The sequence below is a fragment of the Salvelinus namaycush genome, chromosome 9 (genome assembly GCF_016432855.1).
Source record: "Salvelinus namaycush isolate Seneca chromosome 9, SaNama_1.0, whole genome shotgun sequence".
Classification (NCBI taxonomy): Eukaryota; Metazoa; Chordata; class Actinopteri; order Salmoniformes; family Salmonidae; genus Salvelinus; species Salvelinus namaycush.
The window spans coordinates 32335501-32360521 of NC_052315.1; positions in this window are offsets into that span (position 1 = coordinate 32335501).

Genomic DNA, 25021 nt, shown 5'->3' on the forward strand with positions numbered 1-25021 from the left:
TGTTTTGGTCACTTTTGAATGCTGGCGGTGCTTTCACTCTAATGGTAGCATGAGACGGAGTCTACAACCCACACAAGTGGCTCAGGTAGTGCAGCTCATCCAGGATGGCACATCAATGCGAGCTGTGGCAAGAAGGTTTGCTGTGTCTGTCAGCGTAGTGTCCAGAGCATGGAGGCGCTACCAGGAGACAGGCCAGTACATCAGGAGACGTGGAGGAGGCCGTAGGAGGGCAACAACCCAGCAGCAGGACCGCTACCTCCGCCTTTGTGCAAGGAGGAGCACTGCCAGAGCCCTGCAAAATGACCTCCAGCAGGCCACAGATGTGCGACAGAGCCTGGGCGTGAACCCAGAGACTCTGGTGACACTGGAACTGAAAAATAACAACTCGTGTAGAAAGTAAACATCCATACCTCGATGGTGCCAAGTGTGCTTATTTCTGCATAATGAGGAAGTAGGAAAAAATTGGCAACTTCTGACTATTTATGGTCTAGCGATTGATGACAGAAGAGTACGCTCCCCAACCTTATGTAATTTTTTTTTTTTTTTTTCAAAAAAAAAAAAAAAAAAAAAAAAAAAAAAACTTATGTAATTAGAAAGAGGAGATTATCCTGATTAAAATGGTGTCCAACTTGAAAATATCTAAATATACACATTGTGAGATATTTGGTGAAATATACCAGCATGCCTCTCCATAGGAAAACAATGGGAGGAGCTCAGCATTCCAAGGGCAAAAGGTATTTCGTGGCTAGCGTTTTATGACAACTGAGTACACTGCCCAGCCTTACATAATTAGAAAGAGGAGATTTTCATGTTTAAAATGGTGTCCAATTTGAAAAAAATCTAAATATACACATTGTGAGATATTTGGCAAATTAGACAGACATACCTATATTTCCCTATAGTAAACAATGGGACGACCTCAGAGTTCCATCAGTAATTATTTGTTGTTGTTTACATTTTAACTACCAGCAACGTGGGCAGTTCTCATTGCCAACAATAATAAAGCAGGCATTGTGACATAGAACAATAAGTTGGGAATAGAATGTTCGGAAGGCGAGTTGGGTGAAAAATGCCCCCCTGAAGCATTTATATATTGTGACAATGACACAATGCCCCCCTGTGGACTGAAGCTGAACTTCACTGATTTAAAATGGGCAATGCTGAGGTGGTAGAACTGACAAAATGAAATTAATCAGAGGTCTAAAGGTAAACATGCTTGGCTCGTCTGTTATTTCCATATAGGCTATGCAACTATTTGTAAAAAAAAACTGCTCATTATTAAATTGGCCAAATTATTATTTTTGCTTTTCTTTTTATTACACTTTTTATTCACTTAGCTACTTACTTTTCCTATTGTTGTTACATTGTCGAGAGGTTAACCTGCAACTTTGCATGTTATTGCACTGTGTACTCCATGTATATGACAAATAAACAAACTTGAACTTAGAAGGGAAGTGGCCCTAAAGTTATGTGTCCTCAAATGTTATGTAATCAAACAATCTCACATTAGCTGGTAGAACTGATTAAATGAATCATAAAGGTCTTATAACTTATTCCATTCTACAGGCATTTTTGGGGGGCCCGTGTCTTTTAATACTCATATAGGCTAGGGGCTATGTAGCTTCTTATCTTTCATGTTTGGAGTTGTGTTGCTCTGTTATGCAGACACTTGAATTTTCTTTACAGTTGAGTTGCACTGCTCATGTCAGTATACACTCTAAATAATACTGGTTTAAAAACAACCCACTTTGGGTAGATATTGAACAGAACACATATTGGGATATTTTGACAAAGCCCGTTGAGTCACAAAAAAAACATTGTTTTCTTTAAGTTGAATTGTTGATGTTGGGTTTTTGAGCCATGATCCACCAGGTCAGATCCGAAGACTGGAGTTGTGGCTTATTAGGGGTATGGCATTTAGATAGTTATTTTTGGCCAGCAGTGAGAGTATTTGTCATTCCGGTTAATCTGTTCTGTTGTATTGTCAATACATTTTAAGGTTGAGCACTGACACTTTTGTAGCTTAATTTTTATTTTACCATGTAAGTTGACTGAGAACACATTCTCATTTACAGCAATGACCTGGGGGATAGTTACAGGGGATGAATGAGCCATTTTGAAGCTTGGGATGGTTAGGTGGCCATGATGGTATGAGGGCCAGATTGGACATTTTACCAGAACACCAGGATTATCACCCCTACTCTTACAATATAGGGGTGATGGGATCTTTAGTGACCACAGAGAGACAGGACACCCGTATAATGGCCCATGTGAAAGACAGGACCCTACACAGGGCAATGTCCCCAATCACTGCACAGAGGTATTGGGATATTTATTTTTTAGATTAAACCAAATAGTGCCTCCTACTGGCCTTCCAACACCACTTCCTGCAACATCTGGGCTCCCGTCCAGGGATTGACCACAACCAACCCTGCTTAGCTTCAGAGGTAAGCCAGAAGTGGGATGAAGGTGGTATGCTGCTGGCATAGCAGCCAGCAATAAGGCATACCAGCCAGCAATAAGGCATACCACTCATCAATAAGGCATACCACTCTGCAATTTCACTGGATGTTGGCCAGGTGGGATGGTAGCATCCCACATACCTCAAGCTCTGTCAAATTTGTCGCTGATCATTGCTAGACAACCATTTTCAGATCTTGCGATAGATTTTCAAGTAGATTTAAGTCAAAACTGTAACTCGGCCACACAGGAACATTCACTGTCTTCTTGGTAAGCATCTCCAGTGTAGATTTGGCCTTGTGTTTTAAGTTATTGTCCTGGTGAAAGGTGAATTCATCTCCCAGTGTCTGGTGGAACAGACTGACCAAGGTTTTCCTCTAGGATTTTGCCTGTGCTTAGCTCCATTACGTTTATTTTATATCCTGAAAAACTCCCCAGTCCTTAACGATTACAAGCATACCCATAACATGATGCAGCCATGACTATGCTTGAAAATATGTAGAGTGGTACTCAGTAATGTGTTGTATTGGATTTGCCCCAAACATGACACTTTGTATTAAGGACAAAAAGTGAATTGCATTGCCATGTTTTTTGCAGTATTACTTTAGTGCCTTGTTGCAAACAGGATGCATGTTTTGGAATATTTTTTATTTTGTACAGGCATCCTTCTTTTTACTCTGTCCATTAGGTTAGTATTGTGTAGTAACTAAAATGTTGTTGGTCCATGCAACCTATTATTTGAATGGTTAAGCACACTTTTACTCCTGAACGTATTTAAGTTTGCCATAGAAAGGGGTTGAATACCTATTGACTCAAGAATATGAATTTGTAAAACATTTGAAAAACATAATTCCACTTTAACATTATGGGGTATTGTGTTTAGGCCAGTGACATTTTTTTTTAATTGTTCAGGCTGTAACACAATCTCCATAATTCAGACTTTAACGCAACAAAATTTGGAAAAATTCAAGGGGTGTGAATACTTTCTGAAGGCACTGTAAGTCTATTAAAAGTGTGCGAGTTTGAGCATGTGTCATTAGGCCTAGTGAAGAGTGGGATAAGTTGAGCCAAAGGTGTGAATTGAGCCACCCTTATTACTAGGAAACCATAAACAAAAAATTTATAATTTCACCAAATACTTAAGGAAGAGGTCTGTGAAGGAAGAAACCACATGGAAAAAGTGGTTAGCAAGTTAGGTTAAAAAAATTGATTTTCACCAATTTATTGTGTTGAGGTTTCATGATGCTTGTATCTAAACAAAGTAGATAATTTTCAAATTGTTCTATATATCAGTTGGGGTCTCTATAAGCTTCAATATGACGTCTAGCTTGAAAGTGCATCCTTGTAGCTGTGGACTAATATGGCCATGGGGAAAGTTTAGCCAATGGTTGAGCCAATTGCAAGTTGAGTAGGGCATTATCACTGGGATGTGAGGTAACAATATGGCCTAGCCTATGTTAAAAGGGTTTTACAAAAGTACAAAGTGTTTGTTAGGTGTTAAAAGATGCTGAAAATGATTCAAAAAAAAAAAGTGATTGTGTTGAATTGTTTTTGGGAAATAAAGATAGACATGGTTTTAAAAAGTGCACAGCAAATTCCCCAGTGTTAAATTACCACAAAGTATGGACCCGTATAGATACTGAACAGTGTTGAACTAACACACTGCTTAGTGTAAAGCTTTAGGCTGGGGATACACAAAGCAACTTTCATGCAATTTTAGTTGCATTTTCAGGTTGCAAGTTACATCATCTCAAGCAACTTCGCTGTTACATGAACCAACTCAAACTTGATTAAAATCGCATGCAACAACCAATCAACTTGAAGCTGATTGTTTGCGAATTCTAAATTCACCCCATGTCATCAGTTACATTACATTGTGGTTTCACATGGTGTTTATCCAACTGTTTGGCTATTGTAACAGCAAGGTTATAGAAGAAATGCAGCCTGTACAATTCTATGGGATGCCACCAAAGGTTTTATTAAAAATTATGCAACTGCATTTCCATCTGGTTTGAATCAATCACAATCACAGACAGAGAGCAGAATTTGCATTCCATTGTAATCATCCCAGTCGTTTACTGGCCAACAAGCTACGCAGTAATGATCAATTAGCTGATATAGCAACTATTGTATCTGAAACTGGGGAATTACTATCAGAACCCAAATTAATAAATCAAAGATTCTCTCGCTTCTATAAGAACTGTAAACCTCTGATTGTAAATCCACACCAAGCCAGACTAAGTCCTTTCTAAAATAATTAAGAACTCCTCTTTTCTCAACTGAAGAAGCTGCCTCGCTGGGAACCCAAATCTCTCTCAATGAACTCAAAAGAGCTTTGAATAGCATGAACAAAGGCAAATCACCTGGATGGGATGGTATTGCCCCTGAGGTCTATTCAAAATGTTTTAATCAATTAGGTCCACTATTGCTCAAAATTATTAACACAGCTGTTCGCAAAGGTTCATTTGGGAGAGATGTGACTCCAGCACTAATTTTGCTTTTATGAAAAAGGCAAGATAAGTGTCATCCCCTATCTTTGATAAACATTGATATGAAACTGTTTTCCAAAATGTCATCTCCTGTCTCGAGACTTACTTAACCAAATTGGTCCAAGCAGGTTTGTTTAAAACATGTTTATCCTCGGATAACCTATCAAAATGCTTCATCTATAAGGGCACAAGGCAAGACCCAAATGCAGACACAGGAGGCAGATGGTTGAGCTCCGATATTTATTATAGCAAAAGGGGTAGGCAAAAGGCAGGTCGGGTACAGGCGACTGGTTCCTAAACCAAGTCAGAGTCCAAACAGTACCAAGCGATAGGGTGGCTCGAGGTCAGGGGCAGACAGAGTGGTCAGGCAGGCAGGCTCAGAGTCAGGACAGGCAAGGGTCAAAACCAGGAGGGTAAGAAAAGAGAGACTGGGAAAAGCAGGAGCTGAGACACAAAAACGCTGGTTGACTTGACAAACAAGACGAACTGGCACAGAGAGACAGGAAACACAGGGATAAATACACCAGGGATATTAAGCGACACCTGGAGGGGTTTGAGACAAGCACAAGGACAGGTGAAACAGATCAGGTCGTGACATAATCAGAAACAACAGCTCCTTGGGCTGTTTTAATATCTCAATGCAGAAAAAAAGCACTAGAAGCAGCAGACAAGGCGATCTGTTTTCTTCTTTGCAATATTTATTATCCATGGATCCCTGGCCCAGGAATTTAATAAATCGAAGGAAATAACCCCAAATTACCTCAAATCTACTGATCATTTCATGTCATTATAGACAGACAATATTTGACTATATCTAGACAATGTATCTCAATTGCTCCCAAATACATTGAAGATCATAGGTGCTTACTTTTGTTTGTTTTCCTTTACATACTAAATGTATTATAAAAAAATATATAACTCTATAATATGATCATAAGGATCAATACTTAGTATTTATATACCTTTATTAATGCTTTTTTTGTGAGTGGCATAATTTTGGGATTATATAATTATTTGTACATTACACCTGTAACGCCCCTAGTATTACAATATATAATGTACAATAATATTAATTAAATATGTAACATTGCAGTGTACAAACTTACCATCATGAAAAGGTATGACATTTACTATTACGGGTGGCCAAAAATAACTATCTAAGAGCTATGCCCCTAATAAGCCATGCCTCCTGAAAATAATTTATTACATTTAAAAAAGACCCAGCTGCTTGGTCAACCCGGAATGAAAGTGAAATAAAACCCAACTGATGGTTAAATTAACCCATGTTTGGGTAATCCGAACAACCCAACATTTTAGGTTATAAACAAAACCGGTCACATTATGCTGGCTTGCTTAGTTATGTTAAATTTCTATTGAAATCCAGCCAGAGTAGGGGTATTCAAACGTCTGAGTTTTTTAATTGCCTGCAACCGGCATTAAGAATGCCAGCCAGGGTTGGGAAGACTGAAATATGAGACTATCTAATGCATCTATACTGGAACAACCATTTCAGTAATGTGTGCAATAAATCCAAGTAACATCTTGGATTATTTTAGAAAATGTACAGTCTGCCATTTATATTTGAGAAGCATAACATTAATGAATAAATCAATGTACATGCAAAAACATAGATATTGAACAATTCTTAAAATCAATCTGCAATAGAATATGTGGGAAATATGATAATGATAGGTGTAGTTTTGGTTCAGCTCTGATTATTAACACCAACATTGGTGTTATTTTAAACTATGTGAGTGTATGCCCTCAAAATAAAGCTTCATGAAATATTTATTGTATATAATAAAATATTAAAGGTCCTGAACAGTCATTCTGATTCCCATGTAAAGTAGCCTTTTGAGTGACTAAAACATGGGTTCCCAATTTCTTCTGGCCCAAGACCCCATTTTGATATCTGATATCTGTTATTAACAGCCAATGTTTATTCATTTTTTATTTGGGCTATGGCAGTCAAAACTTTCAAACAGTATTTCTGATTGTCTTCTCGACTTACATGACCAAAAGTATGTGAACACTTTCTCGTTGAACATCTCATTCCAAAATCATGGGCATTAATATGAAGTTGGTCGCCCCTTTATTGCTATAACAGCCTCCACTCTTCTGGGAAAACTTTCCACAGGATTTTGGAACATTGCTGCTGGGCCCTCTTACATTCTGCCACAAGAGCATTAGTGAGGTTGGGCACTGATGTTGGGCGATTAGGCCTGGCTCGCAGTCAGCGTTCAAATTCATCCCTAAGGCGTTCGATGGGGCTGAGGTCAGGGTTCTGTGTAGGCCAGTCAAGATCTTCCACACCGATCTTGACAAATAATTTCTCTACGGACCTCGCTTTGTGCATGGGAGCATTGTCATGCTAAAACCGGAAGGGTCCTTTTGTATATACAGTGGGGCAAAAAAGTATTTAGTCAGCCACCAATTGTGCAAGTTCTCCCACTTAAAAAGATGAGAGAGGCCTGTAAGTACAATTCAACTATGACAGACAAAATGAGAAAAAAAAATCCAGAAAATCACATTGTAGGATTTTTTATGAATTTATTTGCAAATTATGGTGGAAAATAGTATTTGGTCAATAACAAAAGTTTATCTCAATACTTTGTTATATACCCTTTGTTGGCAATGACAGAGGTCAAACGTTTTCTGTAAGTTTTTCTGTAAGGTTTTCACACACTGTTGCTGGTATTTTGGCCCATTCCTCCATGCAGATCTCCTCTAGAGCAGTGATGTTTTGGGGCTGTTGCTGGGCAACACAGACTTTCAACTCCCTCCAAAGATTTTCTATGGGGTTGAGATCTGGAGACTGGCTAGGCCACTCCAGGACCTTGAAATGCTTCTTACGAAGCCACTCCTTCGTTGCCCGGGCGGTGTGTATGGGATCATTGTCATGCTGAAAGACCCAGCCACGTTTCATCTTCAATGCCTTCAATTCATCTTCAATCTCACGATACATGGCCCCATTCATTCTTTCCTTTACACGGATCAGTCGTCCTGGTCCCTTTGCAGAAAAACAGCCCCAAAGCATGATGTTTCCACCCCCATGCTTCACAGTAGGTATGGTGTTCTTTGGATGCAACTCAGCATTCTTTGTCCTCCAAACACGACGAGTTGAGTTTTTACCAAAAAGTTCTATTTTCGTTTCATCTGACCATATGACATTCTCCCAATCTTCTTCTGGATCATCCAAATGCTCTCTAGCAAACTTCAGACGGGCCTGGACATGTACTGGCTTAAGCAGGGGGACACGTCTGGCACTGCAGGATTTGAGTCCCTGGCGGCGTAGTGTGTTACTGATGGTAGGCTTTGTTACTTTGTTCCCAGCTCTCTGCAGGTCATTCACTAGGTCCCCCCGTGTGGTTCTGGGATTTTTGCTCACCGTTCTTGTGATCATTTTGACCCCACGGGGTGAGATCTTGCGTGGAGCCCCAGATCGAGGGAGATTATCAGTGGTCTTGTATGTCTTCCATTTCCTAATAATTGCTCCCACAGTTGATTTCTTCAAACCAAGCTGCTTACCTATTGCAGATTCAGTCTTCCCAGCCTGGTGCAGGTCTACAATTTTGTTTCTGGTGTCCTTTGACAGCTCTTTGGTCTTGGCCATAGTGGAGTTTGGAGTGTGACTGTTTGAGGTTGTGGACAGGTGTCTTGTATACTGATAACAAGTTCAAACAGGTGCCATTAATACAGGTAACAAGTGGAGGACAGAGGAGCCTCTTAAAGAAGAAGTTACAGGTCTATGAGAGCCAGAAATCTTGCTTGTTTGTAGGTGACCAAATACTTATTTTCCACCATAATTTGCAAATAAATTCATAAAAAATCCTACAATGTGATTTTCTGGATTTTTTTTCTCATTTTGTCTGTCATAGTTGAAGTGTACCTATGATGAAAATTACAGGCCTCTCTCATCTTTTTAAGTGGGAGAACTTGCACAATTGGTGGCTGACTAAATACTTTTTTGCCCCACTGTATAGTGTACTTTTTAAAATCAGATTTTTTTTATTTTTTTTACCCCCTTATTCACCCCAATTTCGTGATATCCAATTGCGATCCAATTACAATCTTGTCTCATCGCTGCAACTCCCCAACGGGCTCAGAAGAGTCGAAGTTCAAGTCATGCGTCCTCCGAAATTGCGCTTCTTAACACCCGCCCGCTTAACCTGGAAGCGAGCTGCACCAATGTGTCGTTGGAAACACTGTTTAACTGACGACCAGCTTCAGCCTGCAGGTGCCCGGCCCACCACAAGGAGACGCTAGATTGCGATGAGCCAAGTACACCCAACCAAACTCTCCCCTAACCCGGATGACGCTGGGCCAATTGTGCATCGCCCTATGGGACTTCCAGTCATGGCCGGTTGTGTCACAGCCTGGGATCGAACCCAGGTCTTTAGTGGCGCCTCAAGCACTGCGATGCAGTGCCTTAAACCGCTGCACAACTCGGGAGGCCCTATATGGTGTACTTTTAATGTGGGGCTATGACAGTCAATTGCAAATTAGTCTGACATAATGCATCTTATCTAACCACTATTAATGAGATGGGTGTGCTTGATGCATATCGCGTCAAAGCTTCTCAAACCTCATCGCTGCTGTCACATCCAACATGGATCAATATTTGGTTTAATGCCACATTCAAAACAAATGGAAAGTCAGAAAAATACAAGGTCAAATCATGACGTCAGTGATCTTCAGGTCGGAATGTCGGAGCTCTAGAAAGAGGTTCGGGTTCCCGAGTTGGAATTCCGAGTTGGATGACCGTTCAAAATGATTTTTCCCAGTCGGAGCAAATTTTTTACAGAGTTCCCAGTTGTTTTGAATGCACTGAAGTCGGAAGTTGTAGATTTCCGAGTTCCCAGTTATTTTGAATGCGGCATTAATGCTCAGAGGGAGACGGGAGGGTATTCCCTTTGAGTCAGGAACCAAAACTCCTCCATAGTAACCCGTGAATGTGTTGTCTGCCGCATTTGGGCACAACACAGCTGGATCAGCTGTTTGATTTCACTTCCCGGCATGTCAACTGAGCCAGGAACACAGTCAAACCGATGGGAAAGCAGGTCCCAAAATGCTCTTCCAAGCATTGGAGGTGAGCAGTCATCACTCGTGTGGGACACTTACTGATGCTGTTTTCTATTATTTTATTTTCATTACAAAGAAAGTCAACCAAGTCTGTTTTTTACAACCACTGTGAATGACAACAGTTCCTTTCTCAATGCGAAAAATCTTTCCAACACTCCCCCTCAATAACCACCAAGCCTCGGTGTGAAACAGAACAATTTTTCTCTCACACATCTCTGGAGAAACCTGAAAATAGCTGTGCAGCGAGGCTCCCCATCTAATCTGACAGAGCTTGAGAGGATCTGCAAAGAAGAATTGGAGAAACTCCCCAAATACAGGTGTGACAAGCTTCTAGTGTCATACCCAAGAATACTTGAGGCGGTAATTGCTGCCAACGGTGCTTCAACAAAGTATTGAGTAAAGGGTCTGAATACTTATGTAAATGTGATATTTCCGTTTCGTTTTTTTTTATATACATTTGCAAAAAAAAGCTTTAAAACGGTTTTTGCTTTGTCATTATGGGGTATTGTGTGTAGATTGATGAGGGGGGGGGGGAATATTTAATCAATTTTAGAATAAGGCTGTAACGTTACAAAATGTGGAAAATGTCAAGGGGTCTGAATACTTTCCTTATGCATTGTATTTGCGATCGACCGGCTCGATTCGGTCTTATGTTGCAAAATTTGAAATTGTGTTTTTTACATTGGATAAAAGTAGAGACTCAGAGCTAGAAAATATTATATCATACACTACAGTTGAGGAACAATGGGAAAGTAATTCTGCTTTGAAAGTTAATAAACTTGTAACATTTGAGAAATGTACCCTTGAATGTTTTAGTACCTACTGGAGAGCTCTTCTTTGTCTACACCCATTCAGCATCGTTCACACCCTCTTAAGCTTTAGCCCTACCCAGCTTCACATTTGAAGCCATGTACTAAACAACCAAATATTTAAAGACTATAGGCCAGTTTTTAAGGATTCACATTTGAAGCCATGTACTAAACAACCAAATATTTAAAGACTATAGGTGAGTTTATACAATGGGTGTGTTCATAAATTCAATCTGGTGTGCCAGAGTGTGCTCAGAGTGCGCTCTGGGCATTCATAAACTCAGAGCGTTGTCAGATTGTCAGTTCAGAAATTCAGAGCACTTTGCACTCTGAGCGTTCAGAGCCCACACTGGACCCTCTGGCTGAGGAGTAGGGTTGATCCGTATGTTCTGAGCTAACAACAGCAGTCAAGCACCCAAGCTAACTGGCTAACATTGGCTAGCTTGCTAGCTACTTCCAGACACAAATGAGGGAACAGCTCACTGAACATTTTACTTGCCCTAGCAGAGCTGGTTAAACTGTTTTTATGTTATCCAGAACATTGGTGACTGCAACTGTGCTGCTGGCAACAATTTAATTATGCTTTATTGCCTACGTTTACTGACATCGGCCATATTGAACGGGTGTTGAGATTTTTAAATGTGTCAGTTATTCTGCGCTCTGGCACACTCAGATGAGTGCTCTGAAATTGGAGTAGATAGCCAGTGCGAATTTACCAGCTACGTCTCTCGACAGTTGTCACAGGGACATCATGAACATTCTATTGAAATGGTTACTTCTTTTGTTTAGACATTTTATTTTATTTAAACATTTTATTTCACCTTTATTTAACCAGGTAAGCTAGTTGAGAACAAGTTCTCATTTACAACTGCGACATGGCAGTTGACTAGCTAGCTAGCTAAACTATTAACCATAATCCCAACTCAAAATGTTACTACACTGCATGAATCTGCAGGTAGCTAACCAATCAGGTGCAATGTTAACTACTTAGCTAACATTATGCTTTAACTAACAATGCAAATGGCTTTGAGATATGAATAATAATTCTACACAGATCATACATGTAACGTTAGCTAGCGAGCCAGCCAGATAACGTTAGCTAGCTAGCTAACAGTATGCCTTTCTGACAAAATTAGAAACGCGTAATGTCTAAAAATGTAGCAAGCTAGACTATCTTACCCGTATACATAGATGGATGCTTCTACGTCTCTGTCACGGATGCCATGGTTGCCTTAGTTTGAAGATGTAACCCGGAGACAGGTGTTCTTTACAACAGCCTTTCTATGTGTTCTCTTTTAGGCTCGTTCTGCATTTTTGCAAACAAACGCCAGAATCTTTTCGATCTCCTTAGCTATTATACACCCTAATTCCACCGTGCATTCCATTGATTTCAAAACTCAGTCCTCCGGAAAGTGGAGAGCAACAACTGTGCAGTTATACTATATGATATCTTTTTAAAAAGCTGTGTTAGAAAGGATTACATACACATACTGACCAGCTCATCTTATAGACAGAAGCGTGCTACATGGCAGACCAATCCATACTCATCTCTCGGTATGTCCAGCCCTCCCATTATCTCAACCAATCATGGCTAGCGGGAAGGTTCCTGGCTTTTTCTGTGACTAAACAAACTTGGCTCGTAATTTAACAGTTTTATTTGTATTTCCAGACGGCATACAAGTTTGTTATTAAGGCACATGAAAGTTCACATGTTCCCGAAGACATTTCTGCCAAGAAACTAATTTAAATTTAAAAAATTATGTTCAAATGTCTCTCCTGTTAAGTAGTAAATCGCGACATACTCCTAGTTTTCTGAAATGTTTATTTTATTTAACTAGGCAAGTCAGTTAAGAACAAATTCTTATTTTACAAAGACGGCCTACCCCGGACAAATTGTGCTCCATCTTATGAGACACCCGATCACGGCAGGTTGTAATACAATCCAGGATCGATCCAGGGACTGTAGTGATGCCTCTAGCACTGAGATGCAGTGCCTTAGACCGCTGTGCCACTCGGGAGCCTTATTGAGTCACATATATTTCCATGACCCCATTTTTATGACCACTAGTTTGGGAACCGCTGAACTAAAATATCACCCATAATATTTATTTTGGAAAAAAATTCTCAATTTGAGAAAAATTACTTTCTCTCATGGATAACTACCATGAAGTTTGAAAATACAGGCTGAGTAAGCGAGGAGCTTATATTCATGAGCTCACCTTGTCTGATAGTTTTTTGAAACATCTATGCCAAGCAACTTGGATGCAGTGAGCAGTGTTGTAGTAAACCATCTCAAGCAAATTTGATGATACACAAAGCAACTCAAACAATGTTGAAATTGCATCAATGTTGTCCAGTCTTTTTATCCCAAATTGTTTTGGCATGTCTTTTGCAATGCGGTTCACAGCAGCACTGTCAGATGTGTTGAGACAGACATTTTTTGCCATGCTGGCTTAAGACCTAGCTAGCCAGTAACTAGCTAACACCAGGCACAGATAGGGGAGAAAGGGGAAACATATAAGTATCTTTGCCATATATTAGTAGGGTAAAGTTTTAATTATATTTGCTGACACCCTACAGTCACATTTTGGCACCAGTATAGTAGCTTTCTAGCTATATAAACCACGCTCCTCTGCAAACACGCCTTATCCGATGTTGGTTACAAGGCAGTACTTATTTATATTAGGTACAAAAATATCATGTTACCACTGGTGTATTAAAAGAGAATTAGGGTGATATCACCCTATTCCCCAAATAATCCCGCTTCCTGAATCCAAGTGTTTGACACGGGGGAAGGCACCAGTATGATGACACTTTATCAATGTAGAAGCAACAGTCATGTTTAATACTTTGGTCAACATACTTTGATCTGGTTCCATCCAAATATCATTACGTTTCATGGAAAACATTACATATTGGTATTCGCTCATGAGCTCACTTGGTGAAGTCCATAGGCCTGAAAATGGATGAATGCAACAACCATGTCTCTGTCACTAACAAATACAGTCATGGGTGGTAACTCTACAATTCACTTGAAAGGCACTCTGGGAAATAAGGCTTTACACCAAACAGTGTGTTAATTTAACACTGTTCCAGTGTCTATACTGGTCCACACTTTCAGTGTTAATTGAACACTCTCAGTGTTTGATTTAACACCGGAGAATTTTCTGTTTGGTAATATTTCATTCAGTACAGAAATGTGTCCACGGCTCAACTTACCCCATACCCGGAGTAAATTGTGCCAATAGACCACTTTTTGGGGGATAATCTTTCTTTTCAAAACTGTAATGCTTACATCAATTCTGATTATTTCCAGGGATACAGAACATCCTGAAATATATGTTAATTTGTTAGAAATAATACTATATTTCTGAATGTGGACAGATGGATTTAAAAAAAAATCAGTACTGAAATAAAAGCCCCACTCGTGATCTTCTTGAATTAAACTTGTTTTGACAGTATGGAGCACAATATCTTGGAGGAGTTTAGATGGTAGGAACTCCCTCAAACCTTTATTCCATAGGCTGGGATCCGCACTATGCAGCTGTTGCACTTACACAATTTCCAATGACTGTCCACTGGTAGCATTTTTTTTTTGATAGGCAGCTTAAAGTTATTCAATTCAATCTTTATTGGGTTAAAATACACATATACATTTTTGAAGAGCCATCCACAACAACCACAATCCATACGGTGCAAATAGCTAAATGAGAGAGCAGTAAATCGCATCAATGCGCTTTGTAGATCAGTGGCGTGTATTCGTGGATGCCAAGGGAAGCCAGGCTGACCAATAAATCAATTTAAATTATAAAATAATAATCTCTGTGTTTTCATAATTTTCCGTCAATTCGCAAGTGGCTGAATCTCAACGGAGAAATCATACGGGCGAGCAAAACAGAGTCCCTTGGTCTCAGTAGGCTATGTATCTGATGCACAAGCAGACCAGAAGCTGTTAACATGTTGCCACCATAGCGTTTGATTGAGTGATGCCAGCAAGCATTTGGCCTCCCTTGATAAAAACATTATAAAATAAGCTGAGCTCAACTGTGGGTGGTCCTGGTGCAGCAAAACAACCCCCAAGGGAGGCCAGTTTGGATTTGGCTTCAGACCAATCAAATCACTTCCATTTTAAGAAAAATGTGTCTGTTTCGGGTTTGCTTGTGTTAATGTCCCGCAGTAGCTAGCTTGTAAAATCGTCTCTTTCCTAAACCATGGATGGAGATGGGGATTTGAACTTGTGGATTTGAATTATTTCTCTGCACTATAAATTAATATGTTAATACTTGAATATATTCTCTCACTGTCTCTGTTTTTGGGGTTCTTAGAAAAATGAAATAATGGAGAATCTTTCTGGTCTTTTCGGGTTGTAGCAAAGCAGCCAGCCATGTGGATGATTGGAGACAGAACGGTTTAGAACGTGTTGTGAAGTTCACTTTACATTAAAGAGGGGTTCCTGCACTGCAGAAAAGCCCACCTGCAGGACGGACCCGACTTACGGGCCACCGAGTTACGGGCCTTTCACAAACACTATGTCTGCTGTCTCTATCCCGTCAAGCCTTCCTATGGGGGGTGATATGTGCCATAATTAAGCCAAGGCAATCGTACCACCTTGTGGCTGTCGCCTACCATTGAACGTCTGACTGACATGACATGATACCAATGCCTTACTAACGTGTGCGTGACATCTGTGTGTAGTAACTATCATGTCATCATACCAATGCCTTACTAACGTCTGCATGACGCCTGCGGGTTAATGAAAGTCATAAGGTGCATAGTTTATATTTATATTAATTACATTTCAACCATAAATGTTGAAACGTACAATTTTTCCCGTGCAAGCCGACATTCCGAAGTAGCCACTGAGCATACGGCTTGTGTATTTCCTGTTATCACTAATTGCCTAGAAAATAATATGTCTAATCTATAGGTAATCTGTCTTTCCCTCAACACCTCATGGCATGGTATGTTATCTTATCTCGCTGTGTACATATCTAAATGTTGTTGGCCAATCACAGACTGTGTTGTTACCAGTTCCCTGTAGCCTACATCACACAACCAATAAGGGATGCGTCCATGGCTTTCAGTCGAATAGAGGAGTTCATATGCTTACCCAGAGGGTCTGTGCTATTCAGTATCCTTGGGATGTCCCTACCTCAATCAAGTATAAATATAAAATGGTTAAGCTTAGTGTTAGTTAAGAGTTATAGTTTAGGGTTCAGAGTAAGGACATCCCAAGGAATCCGGATAGCAGTTACCGTTCAGAGTGAGAGATAGGCATGGTATTTGAGAGCTCGGCGGCGACACAGACGCGCTTTTTGAGTGTCTGCCCCAGATAGTTTCCTTAGAATTACCAAGATGTCCTTGATCCGATTGAGGAGCAAATAGTCTATATTTAAGTTGTGATATTGTTAGGAATATATTTAGGCCTACTGTGTTGATAATTTGGTTTATATTAAAATAATAACTTTTTGTTGATAACGAGTTGATAACGTATTGTCGAAAGCATGTGGGCAATATTGTTTACTGTGTCGATAGTGGAGTAGGCTAGTGTACAATAATAACGTAATTTGATGTTCTAGTATTATGTATTTAATGGATGAATTAAATTGTAAATGAAAATATAAACACGTGGTGCTATAGGATATATACATATTTTACATTGTAATACACTAACCCTACATGCCGTTGTGTGCTGGAGCTATGGGTTTATTTATCCACTGTCACAAGGCCTACACATTCACACTCAAACTGAATTGAATGGGGGATGCATAACTACTTTTCACTGAAGAAGGGAATGAGGTTGTCACGTCTACTCCCGCTCTTCCCCTCCGGGCATTCGACATCGCCGGTTTACTAACCACCGGTCCTGGTATTCATCATTACGTGCACCTGGCATTCATCATCATGCGCACCTGTGCTTCATTGGGCACATATGGACTCCATCACTTCACTGATTACCTCCCCTATTTAAGTCACCTCCCTAGTGCCATTCTCCAGGCAGTATTGACTATGTGTTTTATGTCTATATGCGGCGTGTGGTTCTTGTATTGGGCTATGTTCTGTTTATTATTAAACTCACCACCTGCACTTGCTTTCCGACTCCCAGCGTATACGTTACAGAGGTATGCCACACAACTTCGATCGAAGACCTTAAAAATATTGCCTGACAAGACCAATGAAATCTTAATGGTATCCTAATATAGTATGGATACAGGAGTAGCCTATTCTACAATAATGTACAGTGGTTGCTCAACTAAAAGTTTTGCGATTATGCTGCGGGACTTAGAGGCAATTTGTGGTTTAGTACGGTAACCTGCTCCAGACCAACGCAAGGGGAAGTTACAGCACTGATTATGCTTTTGGGTCCCAAGGATCTACTGTGTCTTACTGACAATAAATGGGCAACATAAACCAAATAGAAACTGATAGAGTGGATTGCGAAAGTATTCACCCGCCTTGGCATTTTTCCTATTATGTTGCTTTACAACCTGTAATTAACATGGATTTTTGTGGGGTTTGTATCCTTTGATTTACACAACATGCCTACCATTTTGAAGATGGAAAATATTTTTATTGTGAAAAAACAAGAAATAAGACAAAAAAACAGAATACTTGAACATGCATAACGATTCACCCCCCCCCAAAGTCAATTCTTTGTAGAGCTACCTTTTGCAGCAATCACATATGCAAGTCTCTTGGGGTATGTCTCTAGTTTTTGGGGATTTTTGCCCATTCTTCAAGGCAAAACTGTTCCAGCTCCTTCAAGATAAATGGGTTCCGCTGGTGTACAGCAATCTTCAAGTCATACCACAGGTTCTCAATTGGATTGAGGTCTGGGCTTTGACTAGGCCATTCCAAGACATTTAAATGTTTCCCCATTAAACCACTTGAGTCTTGCTTTAGCAGTATGCTTAGGGTCATTGTCCTGCTGGAAGGTTAACCTCCGTCCCAGTCTCAAATCTCTGGAAGTCAAACAGGTTTCCCTGAAGAATTTCCCTGCATTTAGTGCCATCCATCATTCCTTCAATTCTGACCAGTTTCCCAGTCCCTGCTGATGAAAACATCCCCACAGGATGATCCTGCCAAAACCATGCTTCACTGTGGGGAAGGTGTTCTCAGGGTGATGAGAAGGTGTTGGGTTTGCGCCAAACATAGCGTTTTCCTTGATGGCTAAAAAGCTACATTTTAGTCTCATCTGACCAGAGTACCTTCTTCCATATGTTTGGGGAGTCTCCCACATGCCTTTTGGTGAACACCTAACGTGTTTGCTTATTCTTTAAGCAATGGCCTTTTTTCTGGCCACTCTTCCGTAAAGCCCAGCTCTATGGAGTGTACGGCTTAAAGTAGTCCTATGAACAGATACTCCAATCTCTGCTGTGGAGCTTTGCAGCTCCTTCAGTGTTATCTTTGGTCTCTTTGTTGCTTCTCTGATTAATGCCCTCCTTGCCTGGTCTGTGAGTTTTGGTGGGCGGCCCTCTCTTGGCAGGTTTGTTGTGGTGTCATATTCTTTCCATTTTTTAATAATGGATTTAATGGTGCTCTGTGGGATGTTCAAAGTTTCTGATATTTTATTATAACCAATCCCTGATCTGCACTTCTCCACAACTTTGTCCCTGACCTGTTTGGAGAGCTTCTTGGTCTTCATGGTGCCGCTTGCTTGGTGGTGCCCCTTGCTTATTGGTGTTGCAGACTCTGGTGCCTTTCAGAACAGGTGTATATATACTGAGATCATGTGACATATCATGTGACACTTAGAATGCACACAGGTGGACTTTATTTAGCTAATTATGTGACTTCTGAAGGTAATTGGTTACACCAGATCTTATTTAGGAGCTTCATAGCAAAGGGGGTGAATACATATGTTTTCTGTTTTCAAGTTTTCTGTTTTTTATTTTTTTGAATTTTTGAAACATGTTATTTTTTTGTGTATGTCCATTACATGAAATCCAAATAAAAACCATTTAAATTACAGGTTGTGATGCAACAAAATAGGAAAGACGCCAAGGGGGATGAATACTTTTGCAAGGCACTGTAATTGTGCACGACTTCAGTATTACTTACTAAAACTGTTGTTACACTAAGGTTTTTATTATAAGAGAAACTTAGACTACAATTAGGTTGTGGAAATGTTAGGATTATTTTGCTCTTACTGTAGTACTGTAACCTACTCCCAACCGGTCACACTGTACAGTACCTGAGTGACACAGCAGTCTAAGACACTGCATTGCAGTGCAAACTCCGTTGCTACAGATACTGGTTCAATACCTGTGTCAACCGGGAGACCCATGAGACGATGGTAGGCTTTTGGTTTCTCTCCCTCTAAAAACAGAAATAAGTCATTCTAAATAACAAGCTGGCTTTATTTACAAATTAGTAACAATGTCTCACCCCATGTTCAAGAATACCCTTTTTCTCGCTCACTTTTTGTTATTTGTCATCTCCAAAATATTGTTATTTTTTAAACAAAGCAATTAATATTATTATTATGAATTAATTTAGAATGATATAAAAGCCCCTTAGATATTCTCACAGATATATTATCAACCCTGTTTTTCACAAGCGTAGCAGGCGGTGAATTTTTTAATCAACGTTTCTAGGATGGGCTATTAGCAGGACAATATATATTGGTCATATTGGTCATGGCTCCTGAGTGGCGCAGAATGGGATTGCCTTGCAGTTCTCCAACTTTATCCACTTAGATAGAGGTGGGCGCATGAGGTTCAAGGCATGAGGGCAGGGGGCACGGGACAGGCCGCAGCGCACAGAAGACAGACCTAGACCATTGGGAAGGGAGGAGGAGGAAGGGGGGGTGGATGGGGTGGACCCCCACCCCGCACCACCCCACTTGGTAGCACAGAGCAACACTTTAAAAGGCATTGCATTAATAATGGCGCTGACTAGGAAAAAGTTCCAGCTGGTCTTAGTGCCTGTCTGCACGTTCAAACTAAAACAATGTAACTAATAATGGCATGAAAAAAATCCCCTTAGATATGAATTCGGATATTAAATATTAAATTGAATATATTAAATATTAAAGCATTAGACCTCTCACTAAAGGCGTCAGTCAGAAGTTACACTTAAAACCGAACTGGATTTAACAAAAAATGACAGGATGAGCACATTTGTAAATCCCAAACTCTAAAAGTAATTGTAAAGGTAGATACAAATTATTTGTGACATTGTGGTTACAATAAAGAACATAAACAAGATGTAAACAAAATGCTGTGTTTTTATTTACAGTAGTGATGGACAGCTGGAGGCATTTTGAAAACAGGTTTTCAAATACTTGTTTTTCACAAGTGTACTGTAGTACTGTAGCAGGTGTAGCCCTATTAGCAGGACAATAGACTGTATAGCCCGGATAGTGTAGGTGTGAACATCCCCCAACTTGCAATGTATTCAATGCTTAAGTATTCTAAAGTGTTACATTTCTAACTCAAAACAGCAGTACATTATTTCTTCATCAACATCTTTATGCTTTCGTTAATAAAATAAAGAGAAAAAAGACATTCAAAATGCAGACGTTTATTTAAACTACATTTTAGTTGCACTTTCACCCAGCTCCAAAACCTTGATGAGATGATCAATGTATTTGACTCAGTGTATTCCCTCATTTGCAATGCAAACCGGGGCGGCAGTGTGTTTTGGGTCAGTCTGCATTTGGAGAATAAAAAATACACAACAGCCAACATTAGTTACAATACCAGTAATATACATGTAAATAGGCCTAAATATAACATCATTTTGCTATAATCCTACTTTGAAGGAAACTATGTGGTCCCAGAATTACCTCTCTGACATAGGGTTCAGCATATATCTTGATGATTTCTTCCTCAAAGAAATCTTGAGCCATGATACCTGAAAAAGGAGGCAACAGTAAATTATTATGGAACACATTTTATGTACCTTTTGCTTTGTAAATAGCCAAACTTACTGTCAAAAATTAAACAAGGGCCTGGTCCCTGGGGAGAAATTGCCCCCCACACATGGAGTTTGAGCAGATGCTTGAGACTCGGCTTGCATGATCTTCTTCCTTTTTTTCTGTAGCAATTTTGAGCAAATTGCTCAGTGGCCACGGTTGATTAGTCTGTGAAGATGACGTCATGACGTTTCGCCAGCTTTGATCCATGCCTGGGCCTGCAGGTCACAAATGTATTTGTTTGTCAGACGAATCATTGGGTCGAAACTACAGAACAGTACAAAACAAGCGAACACACATGGTTATTGTTCTCAGAATTTTTTATATTTATATATATCTAACATGTCTTACTGAGCCTTCCCATTAGTCCATGCAAATTTCTTCAACTGTCTTCTGACTGTGATTAGAGCGATGTTGATGTGCCGTGATGCCAGCAGATTACAGATGGTCTTTGCCGATCGCTCATCATCTTCATTCATCAGTGAGTTGATGGCTTGAATAGTCTCGCTGGAAATGGAATACAATGTAAAAATGAGCAGCATACAGTAAAGACCAGCAGTCAATTTATTTAAGCATTATTTTTAGCATTATTAGGCCTACTTTACAGTATTGTTACCTACTGTAATTGTTAATTTTCCTGAGCTTTCGCGTTCGGCATAACACAGGCATCTGATGATGGTGTTTGCGAATAGCGCTGTCCGTGACCAAAATCCCCAAGTCTACGATTATTTTTGAAATTTCTCCAGTAGATTTTCCATTCCTCCTGAAAGCCCTAGTCTGCTCACTTAAATGAATAGAAATCATGGTCATGGTGCTACAGTATGTTGTTACAGCATAATCAAATTGAGGACAATCGGCGATCTGCTGTATACTTATAGCCTATTGTAACCTGAAAGTCACACCTTTCCAGGACTCGTCACCTTGCCCCAATCCTCTAAATTTTATTATTGATGGAGAGCCATATAGATTGCAAAATAGTTGGGAAGAGATTCCATGGCACGTGGTTTATGAATTGACCCTGAGGCTTTCATTTTTAGTTTTTCTTGGAATAGAAGCACCATAAAATTGATCAAACTAATTAAGCTAAATTTCTTAAAATCAATCCCATATACTATGTTCTAACAATTTGTTTTTGTAATTCTCTAGTACAGCCAATACTGAAGGCTATCAAATGCTTCTTAAAGATGCCCTCTGGTGGTCTAACTAGCATTAATGGTAATAATGGCTGATAATTAAATAACATGCCATAGAATTCTGTGGCAGCCCTCAAGGTGTGCTGCAGTATGACGCAACTTTTAAAGGAAGAACCAAATCAAAATCAAAGTTTATTTGTCACGTGCTCCGAATACAACAGGTGTAGACCGTACAGTGAAATGCTTACTTACAAGCCATAACCAACAGTGCCATTTTTAAGGAAAAAATAGGCATTGGGTAAATAATAATAAAGTTGTCAATGAATAGCATTCTCACATAGGTGTTCCTTTTGTCCAGGTGGGAAAGGGCAGTGTGGAGTGCAATAGAGATCACCCCATCTGTTGGTGAGATATGCAAATTGGAATGGATCTAGAGTTTCTGGGATAATGGTGTTGATGTGAGCCATGACCAGCCTTACGAGCCTATGGGTCGGTAGTAATTTAGGTAGGTTACCTTAGTGTTCTTGGGCATAGGGACTATGGTGGTCTGCATGAAACATGTTGGTATTACAGACTCAGACAGGGAGAGTGTATGCTTATATCTGAGTGTAGGCCTATATTGCAGTGGTGGTTCCGTGGTTTTCTGTACAAATGGTTTACATGTAAGAGAAGGGATTAAGACCGCTTCCAAACTTTCTGTACCTTTTTTCAACAAGGTTTTAGATTCAATTAGTTTTATTGTCAATGAACAAAGGCTCAGTTTACTTTAGGTAATATATTTAAATAAGTGATGTCATGATAAAATGTGTTAGTGTTAATATTTGTAAGAAAATAGTGTTTAACAGTTTTCTTTCTTGATGCTAACCAACTTTTGCTTGGCTAAGCCCTAGTTAGCTCTGTCAATGTTAGCATACATATTAGTGGTTAATAATGTAATGGTTATAGCATCGTTTCGCATAGGCCTCCAGTAATTTATAGATTTTTTTAAATTGACACTGATAGTACAGTGAGTTTATATATAATGTGAATGTGTAGATGTCTGGTGAGTTCAGGTTTGGATGAACGTGCCAACGGGACTGCCATGGGCAAGTCTCTTGACGGGTACGAGGAATGGTGGGAGGACAATCTGAAAGTAATTATCTTTGCACACAACAGCAGCGTTCAGGCCTCCAGAGTACTTACCCTATCGCCTGCTGTACGGATGGGAGCCGCAGCTGTTCACTGAGGTAAACAATGCAATTGTATAAAAAAATATTGCATATACTGTTGCATAAAAAAGTTGTGATATACTTAGTGTTTGTCTATTGCTATTTTTATTTAATGTACTTTGAGATCACTGAAACTCCACCTGTTGTGGTGGAAGTTGTCGAACCAGATCAGAATGCCTTCGAGGACCACCTTCAGGCAAGGGCTGAGAAGGATGTGGAGATTTTTGACCTGGTAAAAATTATTGTCCGCTGTTAATTTATTTTCTGGTCCTCTAAGAGATATGTAAGAGATGTATTTGTAATAATATGAAATATAATTGCATTTATTTCTATTATCAATCAAGGTGAGACATGGACAAGGCGCAAGAGAAACAAGGAGAGCCACCGGAGGAGAATCAAGTGGACCAAGTGCTTCGACATCCGGGCGAATGACTTGGCTTGGAAGAACGACGAAAGGAAGGCGAGACCTGGGAAACTGCTCTTTCGCTCCAAGCTTGGGTCACCATCCGTTAATGTGAATATAAAATACTCAGATGATAACTATTTGCATTTGCCTCCTCATGGTTGGTGGCATTGCCATGCTGTCAGCAGTACCATTACTGGCCCAGGGGGTTCTCCAAGTAGTCAATCTCAACCAATGGGTCAAGTTAAAACCTCTTTGGGATAGGTGGGGCGCTACATCTGGTGAAATTGCAGAGCGCGAAATTCAAAGTACAAAATTCGTAATATTAGACATTCATAAAAATACAAGTGTCTTACATTGTTTAAAAGCTTAACTTCTTGTTAATCCAACCACTTTGTCAGATTTCAAAAAGGCTTTATGGCGAAAGCATACCATGCGATTATCTGAGGACAGCGCCCCGCATACAAAAGCATTAAAAACATTTTCCAAACAAGCAGAGGTGTCACGAAAGTCAGAAATAGTGATAGAATAAATCACTTACCTTTGAAGATCTTCCTTTGTTTGCAATCCCAAGGGTCCCAGCTACATAACAAATGGTAGTTTTGTTCGATAAAGTCCTTTATATCCCCAAAAAGTCAGTTTAGTTGGCGCGCTTGATTCAGTAATCCACCTGTTTCCCTCGTTCAAAATGCATACAAAAGAGTCCTAAAAGTTACCAATAAACTTTATCCAAACAAGTCAAACAACATTGCTAATCAATCCTCAGGTACCCTAATATGTAAATAAACGATCAAATTTAAGACGGAGAATAGTATGTTCATTACCGGAGATAAATAATGAAGTGAACGCCCTCAACCACGTGCGCCACAATACTACAATCAAAATGAGAGCCACTTAGAAAAACTACAAATTCTAGCTAATTTTTCAACAAACAAGTCTGAAACTCTTTCTAAAGACTGTTGACATCTAGTGGAAGCCCTAGGAACTGCAATCTGGGAGGTATTCCTTTGATTTTCCCATAGACAGCCATTTCAATGGGTGGTGACCTCAACAAAAAAAAAAGCTGGATGGATTCTCCTCGGGTTTTCGCCAGCCATATCAGTTCTGTTATACCCACATACATTATTTTAACAGTTTTTGAAACTTCTGAGTGTTTTCTATCCAATACTGCCAATTATATGCATATCCTAGCTTCCGCGGCTGAGTAACAGGCAGTTTACTTTGGGCATGTCATTCATCCGAATTTCCGAATACTGCCCCCTATCCCTAAAAAGTTTTAAGTAACCGCCGCTTCCAGGTAGGTACTGCTAAGGTATATAACTCCAGTGGTCATGACACCACCCTAGAGTTTCTCTCACAACTCACCTCTATCTTTTCCATCCCTCACCAACCCCACTGACATAAGAAATTATAGACATGTATCCTTTCTTTTATGTCTGCCATCAACATTATTGTATGTCTAATAAAACATTTAAATTAAATAATTCAATAACTGTATTTTTACATACAGTTGAAGTC